Source organism: Hyperolius riggenbachi, chromosome 10, assembly GCF_040937935.1.
Source record: "Hyperolius riggenbachi isolate aHypRig1 chromosome 10, aHypRig1.pri, whole genome shotgun sequence".
Taxonomy (NCBI): Eukaryota; Metazoa; Chordata; class Amphibia; order Anura; family Hyperoliidae; genus Hyperolius; species Hyperolius riggenbachi.
Genome location: NC_090655.1, coordinates 205,603,496 through 205,617,030, shown reverse-complemented (window position 1 = coordinate 205,617,030; position 13,535 = coordinate 205,603,496). Strand labels below are relative to the sequence as shown.

General features: G+C 42.3%; 1 protein-coding gene across 1 annotated transcript in view; it reads left to right on the top strand.

Moving 5' to 3' along the window:
• Nucleotides 1-347: 347 nt before the first annotated feature.
• The window catches only part of LOC137536226 (membrane-spanning 4-domains subfamily A member 15-like), a 63,930-nt gene continuing 50,742 nt past the window's right edge, over nt 348-13,535 (top strand). The window contains exon 1 of the mRNA XM_068258344.1: nt 348-407. The gene's annotated coding sequence lies outside the window, so the exon portion shown is untranslated. The remainder of the gene's footprint in view (nt 408-13,535) is intronic.

Here is a 13,535-nt window from a genome sequence, read left to right as displayed (position 1 = left end):
AGGGGCGTATCTGGGTAATATAGAGCCTATGGCATTAAATCTGCAGTGGTCTGAATAGAAAAAAAGGCTCTGGTCCTTAAGGGGTAGAAAGACTGTGGTCCTCAAGTGGTTAAGGCCAGTTTACTGTACAGAAAGCCATACTGAAGAAAAAGCCAATGTGGACTATGTACATGGCAAGGTAGTTGTGAATGCTCCATGACATCGCATAACATGAGCCTCACCTGTCACATATTTCTGCACCACGACTGTTCAACATCCTGATTCTGTCGTCACAGAGAAAACAGGGCTGAGGGTAATATGAGAAGCTGCTGTAGATGGAACGCTAGAAACTTATAAAGGTGTTTTCAGAAGAGGAAAGTTTCCCTTCTATACACAGAAGACAGCACAGCAAACATCTACACCGATCTGTGAGTAGTACATATTTAATGTACTCAAATATAAGTACCACTGGCATATAATAGCAATTCACAGAATAGCAAGCTTTGCCATTATCAGTTTTTGCAGTTTTTAGTTTCAAGCTATTTGTAAACAGATTCATTGTCTGCAATTTGTTCTGGATTCCCATGGCTGATGTATGATCTGTTGTGGATTCCCGTGGCTGATCTATGATGTGTTGTGCGTTCCCGTGACGGATCTATGATCTTCTGTGGATTCCCGTCGCTGATCTATGATCTGCTGTGGATTCTCGTGGCTGATCTATGATCTGCTGTGGATTGCCAAGGGAGATGTATGATATGTTGTGTATTCCCGTGGCTGATCTATGATCTGTTGTGGATTCTTGTGGCTGATGTATGATTTGTTGCATACTGTTGTGGTTGATTGCACAGACCTCCTCACACCAATGCCTTGTATTGCTGTTTTCTTATAGTCAACTTTTTACCTAAAGCAACGATCCATGGCTATAGATGAGATAATTCTGCAAGGCTGGAAATCTGAGAGTGTGAAGCCAAATAAAGTTGCTCTTTTTATTGCCCACTTATGTCAAGCAGTAAGATCAAAGCTAGTGTTTTTTTTTTTTTTTAATACCGTTTTGGATAATTTAATATATTTAAAGTGGTCTGAAACTCCGACATAACATTCAATAAAAATGTGCTTTCCTACTTTTTATTACTCGTACAGTTATCATATTTGCTTTTGTGTATAAGTAATATTGTCTGTTTACAAAGTACAAGTTTCCAAAGTGTAGTTTATCGTACCCTGAAAGCTGGCATTTTATTCAAACTGCTTTTTATTATATATTAACATCTTCTAATAAGCTTTTCTGAACTGTGTGTGTGCCTGAAGCACAAACAGCTTCACAGAGATTGGAGTACTGGAGAAAAAAACAACGGGAGCCCAAATGGTGCAGTATGTCATGAAAGGATGAGAAAATAGGGTAAAGGGGGGTTCGACAAAGGAATACTCACAAAGGTGGGTTGCACAAGGGGCAACCAACCACTTTAAGCAGGTGGAGTATCTTGACCTGACTCCACTCAGGTATACCAGCAATCCTGGAGGTGGTCGCACTCTTGGAAAAATCCCATACACTCTAGGCCTATGAAGTGGTGGGGTTCCACCTTGGGTTTGGTGTGTGGGACGCCCCTCACTAAAAGCGGGGGGAGTACAGTACAACACGAAGTGAAGAGGCGCCCAGTCGGTGTATAAAACACTTTAAAAACAATAAAATTTGAAAGAAAGAGGTGGCTTACCTCATAGATGACAAATCACTTTAGAAAAAGGAATTTAATAGTAATACACAAGCATAGGCAACGCGTTTCGTGTGACCCAGCCAACTTCCTCTGGCCAAATAAAGTGCTGCTCTATCTGTCAAGCCGCGTTTGGGGCGCCTCAGAGCTTCACAGAGAGCTCCTTTCCACTTGTCACACTGAGTTTACATACATTGTAACAACATTGGAATGTAAACAAAGCTACTGTTATCTACAGCTTGGATGCAGATTGAAGCTGAATAGCAGGACAAAGTGATATTTCAGTGATGTTCTGCTAAAAAAAAAAAAAAAAAAAATATGGGATAGTAACTTTCAAGCTGCAAGGAATCTTTTAGGCTCGGTTCACATTAGGCTGTTTTCAGCCTACGTTCCGCTCCAATGAGCGGAATGCAGCAGCCGCAGCAATGCTTTCCCTATGGGAAAGTTCACATTGCTACGATCCTCTCAGTTCAGTTCCCTGCGTTCCGCTCATCGGAGCGGACGTTCCCGACATGTTGGGACCTTGTGTTCCCGCTCCGCTCACGGAGCGGAACGCAAGCGTACGGGTGGATGCGTCCTAATGTGAACCCGGCCTAAGAACATAGTAGAAATGCTGCCTTTGAGATCACTTTAAGAAGTGTTTGGGTCACATGCACGTGATATTGCACCCGATTATCTCCTGTGGTCAAACACAGGAGGTGGGTGGAATGTTGTCCACTGCGAATAGCCTTAATATAGTTAAAGTTGGCTACGCTGGACATAGAATATGAAATAATACATTAGTGCATAATTGTTTTTTTTTTCTCCTTTTCTTCATATATTTATGTTCTAGAGAAACAAGCAAATTAATAGGGCAGAGGGCTATCTTAGTTTAACTAAATTTGGAGTCAAACCTTTGAGATTTTTCAATTTACCAAGATATTACAATCTCCCCCCCCCCCCCCCCCCCCCACACACACACACATGTATAGTGTATGTAAATAGGATATAAGTGAGAATAAGTATATTTCTCCTGACATGTCACTGACCAGTCTCCTTCCCAGAGGTCATGAAGCCATCCACCCATGTATCTCTTCTAGTAAGGGCTCAGCCACACTATAAGCACTTTTCTGAGTGCTTGATTTCATTAAAAGCGCAGTAAAAATAGCCGCAATTTTTACGTACGCGATCGTGACAATTTTTACCGCGATTTTAATAAAAGTGAATGGGAGCAATTTTTAAAAAGCGCTCAGAAAAGTGCATCAATCACAAGCTAATCAATCACAAGCGGTCAGAAAAGTGCATATAGTGTGGCTGAGCCCAAGGGAAATCTTATGTCAGCAGACTTCTTGCCTGCTTACCTTGAATGCTCGCCTTCCAGCAGGGGCGTAACTAGAAGTCCCCGGGCCCCCCTGCAAGAATTTGAGCGCCCCCCACCCTGGGGCCCGCTAATGGTCGTTTTGGGGGGTCTGGAGGGGTCGCAGGCAGCATGAGGGGAGAGCTTGGTAGTACGTCAGTGGGGAGGGGGGACGGTCCCCCCTCCCTCACCTCGGGCTCTCCCCTCTGTGCTCCCCTCCTGCATCTATGTAAGTGTTAGCAGCGGTGGTGGCAGCAGCTATAATTACCTCCATTCACCACCGGAAGTAGCCGATCTGCAAGGGCTTCACATTACTTTCACATTACTTCCTGTTTTAACAGGAAGTAATGTGAAGCCCTTGCAGAGCGGCAACCTCCGTGGTGGATGGATGTAATTATAGCTGCCGCCGCTGCTGCTGCTGACGCTTACATAGATGCAGGAGGGGAGCGCAGAGGGGAGAGCCCGAGGTGAGGGAGGGGGGGACCGTCCCCCCTCCCCACTGACGTACTACCAAGCTCTCCCCTCATGCTGCCTGCGACCCCTAAAGTCCCCCCAAAACGACCATGAGCGGGCCCCAGGGGCTGCTTCCCCTATTGTTACGCCAGTGCCTTCCAGCCTACAAGGTGAACCTACACGGTGATAACACCATCTGCCTCTGGACCACATGACATTGCAATATTTGCTGTCGCCAAGCTTAACATCATCGGTCAAGGTATCTTAACTTTCCATGTTGTACTCTGCCAGCAGCTTATCAAATTCCAGGGGCTCCTCTCTTCCACATCCAATTTGGTGGGGGAAAAAAAACATAAAAAAGCAAAAAGGAATGAAGATGGAACAAATTTAAAGCTGAGAAGGGTGAATATCTGGGTGCCTTCTTAGTGCAAATGTTGCCAGGTAGGGTTTTCTCCCCCAAACTCCACAACCTTTACTTAAAGGGAACCTGAGGCTGCCATGTTTATTTCATTTTAAACATTACCAGTTGCCTGTCTGTCCTGCTGATCTACTGCCTCTAATACTTTTCACCATATAGGTGTCCCAAGTTTTAATACCCAGGTATATAGATGTCCCCAGAATAGGTAGCCAGGTCTATAGGTGTCCCCTGTTTAGATAGCCAGGTCTATAGGTGCCCCCAGATTAGGTAGCCAGGTCTATAGGTATCCCCAGTACAGATAGCCAGGTCTATAGGTGTCCCCAGTACAGATAGCCAGGTCTATAGGTGTCCCCAGAATAGGTAGCCAGGTCTATAGGTGTCCTCTGTTTAGGTAGCCATGTCTATAGGTGTCCCCAGATTAGGTAGCCAGGTCTATAGGTATCTCCTGTACAGATAGCCAGGTCTATAGATGTACCCAGAATAGATAGCCACGTTTATAGGTGTCCCCAGTATATGTAGCCAGGTGGGTAGGTGTCCCCAGAAAAGGTAGCCAGGTGTATAGGTGTCCCCAGAATAGGTAGCCAGGTGTATAGGTGTACCCAGAATAGGTAGCCAGGTCTATGGGTGTCCCAAGAGTAGCTTGACATTATTATTTATTTGTTATTATTATTGTTATTATTTATTTATAAAGTGCCATATTCCTTGGCGCTGTACAAAATAGGACACAAACAAGTGATACGTAATGATACAGACAATGATATACATCAAATATTTACACTGGTACAAAATACAGAAATGGTAATTACAATGACAGATGTAACATGATGAATAAAATGTAAAACACAGTGCAAGCTATCAAATGAATAACAAAATCCAATACACAAAAGGGTGAGATAGCTCTGCCCCTAAGAGCTTACAATCTAAAGGAATGGGGTGGAGGGGGGTGGCAAGAGGTAGGGAAGTACGCGGTATACATACAGGCACAGTGCCTGTTAAGGTTATCTAGTAAGTACATTGCAAAGGCTGATGTTATTTCTCAACATCTTTATCAGCCAATCAATACTCAGCTATGCCTCTCCCTGCATAAGTCACTGGAAAGCTGGGCTTGTATCATTCGCTATGCAGTTTATTTGAAAGAGGATAGGTAGTGTAATTATAGAGTGATAGTATAAGTCATGGGTCCAGAGTACAGACTATTGTAGGTTTGTCGGGTTTGTTGTTAGGTAGAAATGAGTTAAATATGGAGTTCATTAAATTCACACTGTCCTTAATTGCTGACATATGCCCATTGTTCATGTCATTGAACTGAGACAATTGCTAGCGTTTAGGTTTACACATCATGCAATTTTCACTTCAGATTCAACTAGAATAACAGGCATAAAAGAGCGTCTCAGATCGAGACAGAACAAACCATACAGGAGAACATAGTTGTTAACATCTCTTCGGCTGTACTGACTCCTCACCAACAATCTGCGTTGAATCATGGTTTGTTCTTTGCTCTGATGCATCTACCAGATCCACTGGAAATGGACGTAGATGTACAGAGATTTTTCCACTCAATTAAGTTGAAATATTTTTTTCTCCATACCAAGAGAATTTCCAGCAACTGTACCATTGGAAGGTGAAGAACACTGCCTATTATTGGCTGATACAGGTCTACGTGTTAAAAGCAAATGTCAACCCCCCTTCTCAAGTTATAGCTATCTTTATTGGTAAAGTCCAGGAGTAAATTGATCAATTCTTACATAAGAGTAATCTAACAGGCCTGAAGGTGCGTAATAATATTTCAAAAATGGCTATTCAAGAGCTGGTGGAGAATCCTACTTTAACAATAAAACCGTCCGATAAAGGGGAAGCTATAGTGGTGATGGACACTCACCACTATATGTATTGCAAGGAGTTGTTGAGACAACTACAGGACCAAACCACATATCGACCTTTAATATCGGATCCTCTGAAGGACATTCAAACTACAATCACAGAAGTGATTTCACGGGCTCTCAAGGAGAAGATCATTGATGATAAATTGGATAGTTATTTAACTCAGGTGCATCCAATTACACTAGTCTAGATCTATATGTGTTCAAAAATTCACAAGAGACTGGTAGATCCACCGGGTAGGCCCATAGTGACAGGAGTAGAATCAGTCTTTGCCCCTATTGCAAAATATCTTGATAAGATCCTACGACCATATGTAATATCCCAGAAGTCATATCTGAGAGATACACCGATGTTCCTGAATGTACTGGAAAATATGCAAGCAATTGTTGGTGATTGTTTGTTGGTAACAATGGATGTGGAGAGCCTCTACATTTCCATCCCTCATGGTGGGGGTATGGAGGTTGTCCAACATATGCTGGAGACAGCTTCAGATCATTCGGTAGAGCAGGTGGACTTTGTATGCTCCCTTTTGGAGATCACACTAAAGTACAACTATTTTCGTTTTGAAGACTCATTTTATATGCAAATTAGGGGTACAGCAATGGAGTCGAATGTGGCCCCGTCTTACGTAAATATCTATATGGGCGTTTATGAAGAAATGTATGTATATACAAATGAGTTTTTTAAGACACATGCCATACAATGGTGTTGATACATAGATGATATTTTTTGTGTGGGGGCGGGGCCACATTTGACCCTGGATGCTTTTGCATCTGAGTTGATAGACAGATGTCATGAGATTAAATTAACAATACATAGTTCCATGGAACATGTCAGTTTCCTGGATACTATGGTGGAAAGGAGAGGTGAACGATTGGTTACTGATCTCTTTGTTAAGCCCACGAATGTAAACTCCCTTCTCCATTATGGGAGTTTTCAGCCGAGGGCCACGAAGAGGTCAGTGTTGATCAGCCAGTTTCAGAGAGTACGAATGATTGTGGAGGATGAGACAGCTCAAAATAAGAGATTGGATGAGATGCAGGATAGGTTCTTACAGAGAGGCTAGCCAACTGATGTAGTGCAGAAGGCTAGAGATAGGTCAGTAGGAGATACCCCTGTATCTCCTACTGACAAAATAATGTAAACACCTGGAAAATGAACAAAATATATTTTAATGTGGTGTAGGTCCACCTTTTGCAGCAATTACAGCCTCAATTCTCTGAGGTATTGATTCATACAAATTGTGAATTGTTTCGAAAGGAATTTTAGCCCATTCTTCAGTTAAGACAATGGTGGTGGAAATCGACTTCTTACTTGAATCTCTAATAACGACCATAAATGCTCAATAATGTTGAGGACTGGGGATTGTGGTGGCCAGATGAGATACTCAACTTCATTAGAATGTTCCTCGTGCCATTCTTTAACAATTCTAGCTGTATGGATTGGGGCATTATCATCTTTAAAGTGACTCCGAGCTCGTAAAAAAAATGAAAGTTGTACTCACCTGGGGCTTTCTCCAGCCCAGTGCTGGTTGGAAGGTCCCACGACGGCGTCCTGGCTCTTCTCCCTCTCCCCGCTCCGGAATGGCTGACAGGCCACAGCCCGGGCGACACTCTCCCGAGTGTCGGGCTGCTCCTTCCGCATATGACGCGGATTACGTCACACGCTGGCCGCCTCGCGTCATCACGGCGGCCGGCGTGGCAGTACGGCGCATGCGCGCTTTAATCGCGCATGCTCAGTACTTTCACGCCGGCCGCCGTGATGACGCGAGGCGGCCGGTGTGTAACGTCAGCCGCGTCATACGCGGAAGCTGCAGCCCGACACTCTGCCGAGTGTCGCCCGGGCTGCGGCCTGTCAGCCATTCCGGAGCGGGGAGAGGGAGAAGAGCCAGGACGCCGTCGTGGGACCTCCCGACCAGCACTGGGCTGGAGAAAGCCCCTGGTGAGTACAACTTTCTTTTTTTGGGTGAGCTCGGAGTCCCTTTAAAGATGACATTCCCCTCCGGAAACAGTTCTTGAACCATAGGATGAACTTGGTTGCCCAAAATTCCTAAATAGTCTCGGCTATTAATTTTTCCATGAAGGGAAATCATTGGCCCAGCGGATTTCCAAGAAATAGCACCCCAGAACATCAAAGAACCCCTGCAATGTTCTATGGTTGAGAGAAGGCAGTCTGGATGTAATGCTTCCTTCGGCTGTCTCCAAACGTACAGAGGTCGGAAATAAGGTAAACAATGATACTTCAAAGAAAATCAAATTTTTCCGCTGCTCGAGGGACCAATTCTGGTGGTTTCTACACCACTGTAAATGTTTTTAAACATTTGTCTTTGAGAGCAGAGGTTTTCTAATTGCAGTTTTTCCTTGGAATCCAGATTTGTGCAGCTCCCGACGAACAGTTTATTTGTGGAAACTGAGTTCTGTAGGTGTTCATTCAGCTCTGCAGCTTTTCCAACAATTCGATTTAGAGTCTGATGGTCTCTCTCAAACAACTTCGACTTTCGGCCACAACTGTGCTTTGCTGAGGACGTTTTTCCTTCTCTTTCAAAGGCAGTCATTACTTTTGAGGCAGTACCTCTTGAAATGCCAAGCATTCGCGCAGTTTCTGTTACACTAGCGCCTGCCATACGAGCACCAACAATTTGGCCTCTTTGAAAGTCTGAGAGATCTGCTATTTTTATAAATTATAACCAACTTTTGTTTAAATATCTGTAAAAAACAATTATTTTAATTGAACACATCAAATAACAAAAATAAAAATTAACATAGGTGAAGTTTTGATTGCTTAAAACATGTTCAAAGATTATGATGCCAAAATGTTAGGTGTTTCCATTATTTTGTCCAACCCCTGTAGGTCTGGACATTGAACGTGCAGACGACTTGAGAATAGAATTCCATTTGTTTCTAAATATAGTACAGCGAGTGATGACATAGCAAACATAGTTAAGAAACACTGGCATCTTCTCTCTGACAGTTTTCCACATATGCAATACTTTACCAACCCCCCAATTTTCCCGTACTGGCGGCCCCCTAACCTTAGGGGCCGATTGGTACATGCTGATATGGGTGAGACAGCTACACAGACCAGGCTCTCACGTAGGGGTATGTATCCAGGTCTGAATTGTGTACACTGTAATTCAGTCATTAAGGGAGATCAGATCATACACCCCTACAGGGGTACTAAATTTAAGATAAAGGGATGCTACAAGTGTGATTCCACCACATATGTGGTATATGCCCTTAAATGTCCATGTGGTCTTTTATGTATTGGACAAACGACTCAGAAGATGAAAGTGATACTTTCATCACATAAACACGCCATACGTGAAGGTCTGTTTGATCAGGCAGTTCCTTACCATTTCTCTTAAGCAAGACATAGCGTGAGCCAACTCAGATATATGATCATAGAACAGGTTCTGCCACCAAGTGACAGATTAAAGAAGTTACTGTGGAGAGACGCCCATTGGATTAAGAAACTTGATACCATGAAACCAAGGGGACTTAATCGTGAATTAGATTTCGTTCCTTTCTTATAGATATGTTTTTTTTTATTTCCCCTTGATTCCATGGTGCCAGACCTACTGGTGGCTGCATACTCACGTGGTCTCTGTGAGACCATGCCTCTGACCTATAAATACCTACAAATATATGCATATTGCAATATATTATTGACACTATGTGGCATGTGTATACATACAGTAGATGAGGTCTATGGAGACATTATATTGTATAACCTGATGGTTGCTCTTGTTACACCCTGAAAAAGGGAATTATAAATAAGAACTCCATGAGCATGCTTCCTCTGCCTGCATCATGTCTGATGAGAATTTATTCAAATAAAATCATTTGTATAGCAAATAAAAGGTTTCCAATAAGAACTATTTCACATTAAACATGCCGTTCTTGTCCATATAACAGTCATATAAAAGTGCAAATACAAAAGCATTTCTTGCTGAACAGATAAACATGCATTAACTTTGCTGGCTGATCTTTATAACTGCATAGATTCGCTGTGACACGTGGTTCCAGCATGGCTGACTGTAGGAAGTCACTAAACACACATGTGGCTGCACACTAGCTCAGATGCACTTGCAATAACCATATTATTCCTGCAGATCTGTGAGTTATAAGGCTTCATTTGAACACACACATTGCATACTGGCTGAGGCCTGATCTGCTTCTGCACAAATCACTAACATGGCTGAGCGCTGGTTGCCTAACATGTAGTACATATAATACTGAAATGACTGAATTAGCTAGCTTTCTAATATACAGTATAACTCCCTGATATATAACACCTATACACTAACATGGCTGAATGGCTAGCTGCCTGATATATAACACATACAGCACTGCTCAGTTTAACCACAGCAAATATCTGCTTCACATACATTTAACATGTTCATAAGTTGTTCATATAACACACAATAACTGTCTAGCAATCACTGAATTCACTTTGAGCTCAAAGTATGGATAAAATACCTGAAAAAGGGAATTATAAATAAGAACTCCATGAGCATGCTTCCTCTGCCTGCATCATGTCTGATGAGAATGAGGCAGCAGGCCACGAGCCTCCCCTTAGGTACTTTCCCCAGGTCAACAAGTTGCTAAACATAAACGGACTCAGGCAATAGATAGCCCAAATCCAGATCCTGTATTTCAGCCTGTTATCTCCACAGATATTTCAAAGAATAGGATTATTTTCCAATAGCTAATTGGGAAATTACTGCTTTACAGATTTTTCTACACAAAAATCAGTCTATTACACTCTCCCCTGCAAAATTAGATGGCGTCCCGGCATCTACACATACTTTAACCTGACAATTTCTCAACCCCAGGCATTCTGGTAACTTATCTGCACTATACAGTGATCAATTTGGTTAGCTAAATCAACAGCACACAACTACTCCTCATACATATTCTTAGAACTCTTCTTTAGGGTCTGAAATCTCTAACTATGCTTCATAACTAACACAGTTTGACTTCTAGTATGCCTGTAGAAATGTTGGTTGGTAGATCTGAAATGGATTTGACCACATTGTCATTGGTTCAACCCCTCTAATTGGCATGGGATAGTACTGGTAAAGCATTTCATTGGCATTCACTACATTATAGCATGTTGGCGTTCCCAGTTGGTCATAAGTAAAGACTTTAGGAGCTCGCCTTTCTCTCCTGGGTAAGCTATGGACTTGTGTGTGATCTTCAACTGAATTTGGAGATTGGGATACTAGAACCTCATCCTGCATCTCAACTGATTGTTCATCCTCCCTTGGATTATCTTCTTGCTCAACAGTCTCTTGTAGTATCTCAGGCTCACTTGTATTGGTCAAAGGTGCTTCTTCATCCAGCTCATTCAGTTCATTGTTAAGTGCAGATGTCTCTTGCTCACTATCCACTTGTGTATTAGTCGTCTCACTAATTCTATCATCATTGAACTCTTGAGGCTGCGTTACCGGATGGTAATAGTACATATATTCTTCTTCCTCATCTTCTTCCTGATTTGTGTCTTTGTGATCTAGCTCTTTCTTTCTTTCCTTCTGTTTAACTGGTGGTTTTGGTTGAACTTCCAGTGGTAAATAATCACATGGTAATAAGAGATTGCGATGCATGATCCTTGATCTTCCTCTACCCTGCTCAGGTTTGATTTCATAGACTGGGAGATCTTTTCCTACTTGACGAATCACAACATGAATGTTCTCTTCCCAATGACTACGGAGCTTTCCAGTACCTCCTCTAGGCGTCAGGTTTTTGACGAGGACACGGTCACCTGGACACAATACTGAGCTTCTTATTCTTCCATCATAATGTTTTTTACTTCTCTCTGTTGACTTTTTCATATTCTCTTGCACTATTTCATATGCATTCTGCATTTCTTGTTTCCATTTTTCCATGTATGCTCGATGATCAGGTTTTCCTGTCTCTGAGGTAAGTCCAAACAAGAGGTCAATAGGCAATCTTGGAGATCTTCCAAAAAGGAGGTAAAAAGGGGAAAAGCCTGTTACTTCACATCGTGTGCAATTATATGCATAGACAAGCTTATTCAACGATTCTTTCCAATTTGTCTTCTGTTTCTCAGTAAGAGTCCTAAGCATCTGTAACAATGTTCTGTTGAACCGTTCCACTTGTCCATTTCCTTGGGGGTGATACGGTGTTGTTATTGATCCTAATACACCACAGTTCTTTTTCAACTGAGCAAAAAGCTGATTTTCAAATTCACCGCCTTGATCATGATGTATTCGCATTGGCATTCCATACTTTAGAGCATAATCGTTGAAGATTCGATCAGCAACTGTTTTAGCAGACTTTGAGGTGGTGGCATAAGCTTGAGCAAAACGAGTAAAGTGATCAATGATTATCAAGATATATTCATATCCACCTTTACATTTGTCTAAGTGGAGAAAATCTATTGACACAAGTTCAAATGGCTGTGTTGTGACAATGCTTGTAAGTGGTGCTCGTGTTTCTTTGCATGGCGTCTTTTGTTTCAAACAGGTACAAGTTCTTGCCACATAATGTTCAACTTCCTTCTGCATGTAAGGCCAAAAGAATCTATCCCGGATCAATGATAGTGTTCTGTCAATACCTTGATGGCCCATCTCATCATGTAATTCCTTTAACACGGTAACCTTGTATTCTTCAGGTAATACAAGTTGTGTCTTGTTCAATGTTCTTCTTTGGAGAATTCCTTTTTCATCAATACAAAGTCTTTCCCAGTTGCGAAGTAGACACTTGCTTTGCTTGCTAAGAGTATTCAGTTCATAACCTGATGGCTTATGGTTCTTCACCTTGCACTGTATTATTGGGCCAATGTGCTTGTCATCTTGCTGTGCTCGTCGAATTTCATCAACTGAAAATGGTTTACCTATTTCATCAATCACTCCTGTACTTTGGGTATCTGTAGCTGCTAGGCAAACCCATGGTAGGTTAGAGTCTTGAACCTCAATAGCTTGGATTGTTGCGGCCACACAATCAGATGTCAGCTCTTCAGTACATTGTTCCATCACCCTCTCAATAGTTAATGGCATTCTTGACAACGAATCTGCATCCACATTTTCTTTACCAGGTCGGTAACGAATGGTGAAATGGAAATCTGCAAGTTCTGCTACCCATCTGTATCCAGTGGCGTTTAGCTTGGCACTCGATAGCACATATGTGAGTGGATTGTTATCACTGTACACTGTGAACGTTGGTGCATAATACAGGTAGTCTCTAAATTTTTCTGTAATGGCCCACTTCAAAGCAAGGAATTCCAATTTTCCAGAGTGAAGATGGTAATTCCGTTCAGCTGCAGTTAAAGTCCGGGAGCCATAGGCTATCACACGAAGTCTTCCCTCTTGTTGTTGATATAGAACTGCACCGAGGCCTTGATTGGAGGCATCTGTGTGGAGGATAAACGGCTGGGAAAAATCTGGAAAACCAAGGACTGGTGGCTCAACTAGACAGTCTATTAATTCTTCCAAGATACATTGATGTTTTTCCATCCAGTTAATCAATTTATGTGATGACACTCCTTTTCTCTTCGTTGGAACTTTTCGTGTACTCATGCTACTTTGTGGTATTTGGTCTTCTGTGGTCCCTTTCAACAAATCATAAAGTGGTCCAGCAATACGAGAAAAGTTTGGTATATACTGTCTGTAATAGCTTAACAAGCCCATGATGGCACGTAATTCTCCCACAGTGCTTGGTCTCTTCTCCTTTAAAGCTCTTACTGCAATAGTGTCAGCTGGATCCATCTTGCTACCTTCAGATGAAACAATTCTTCCTAA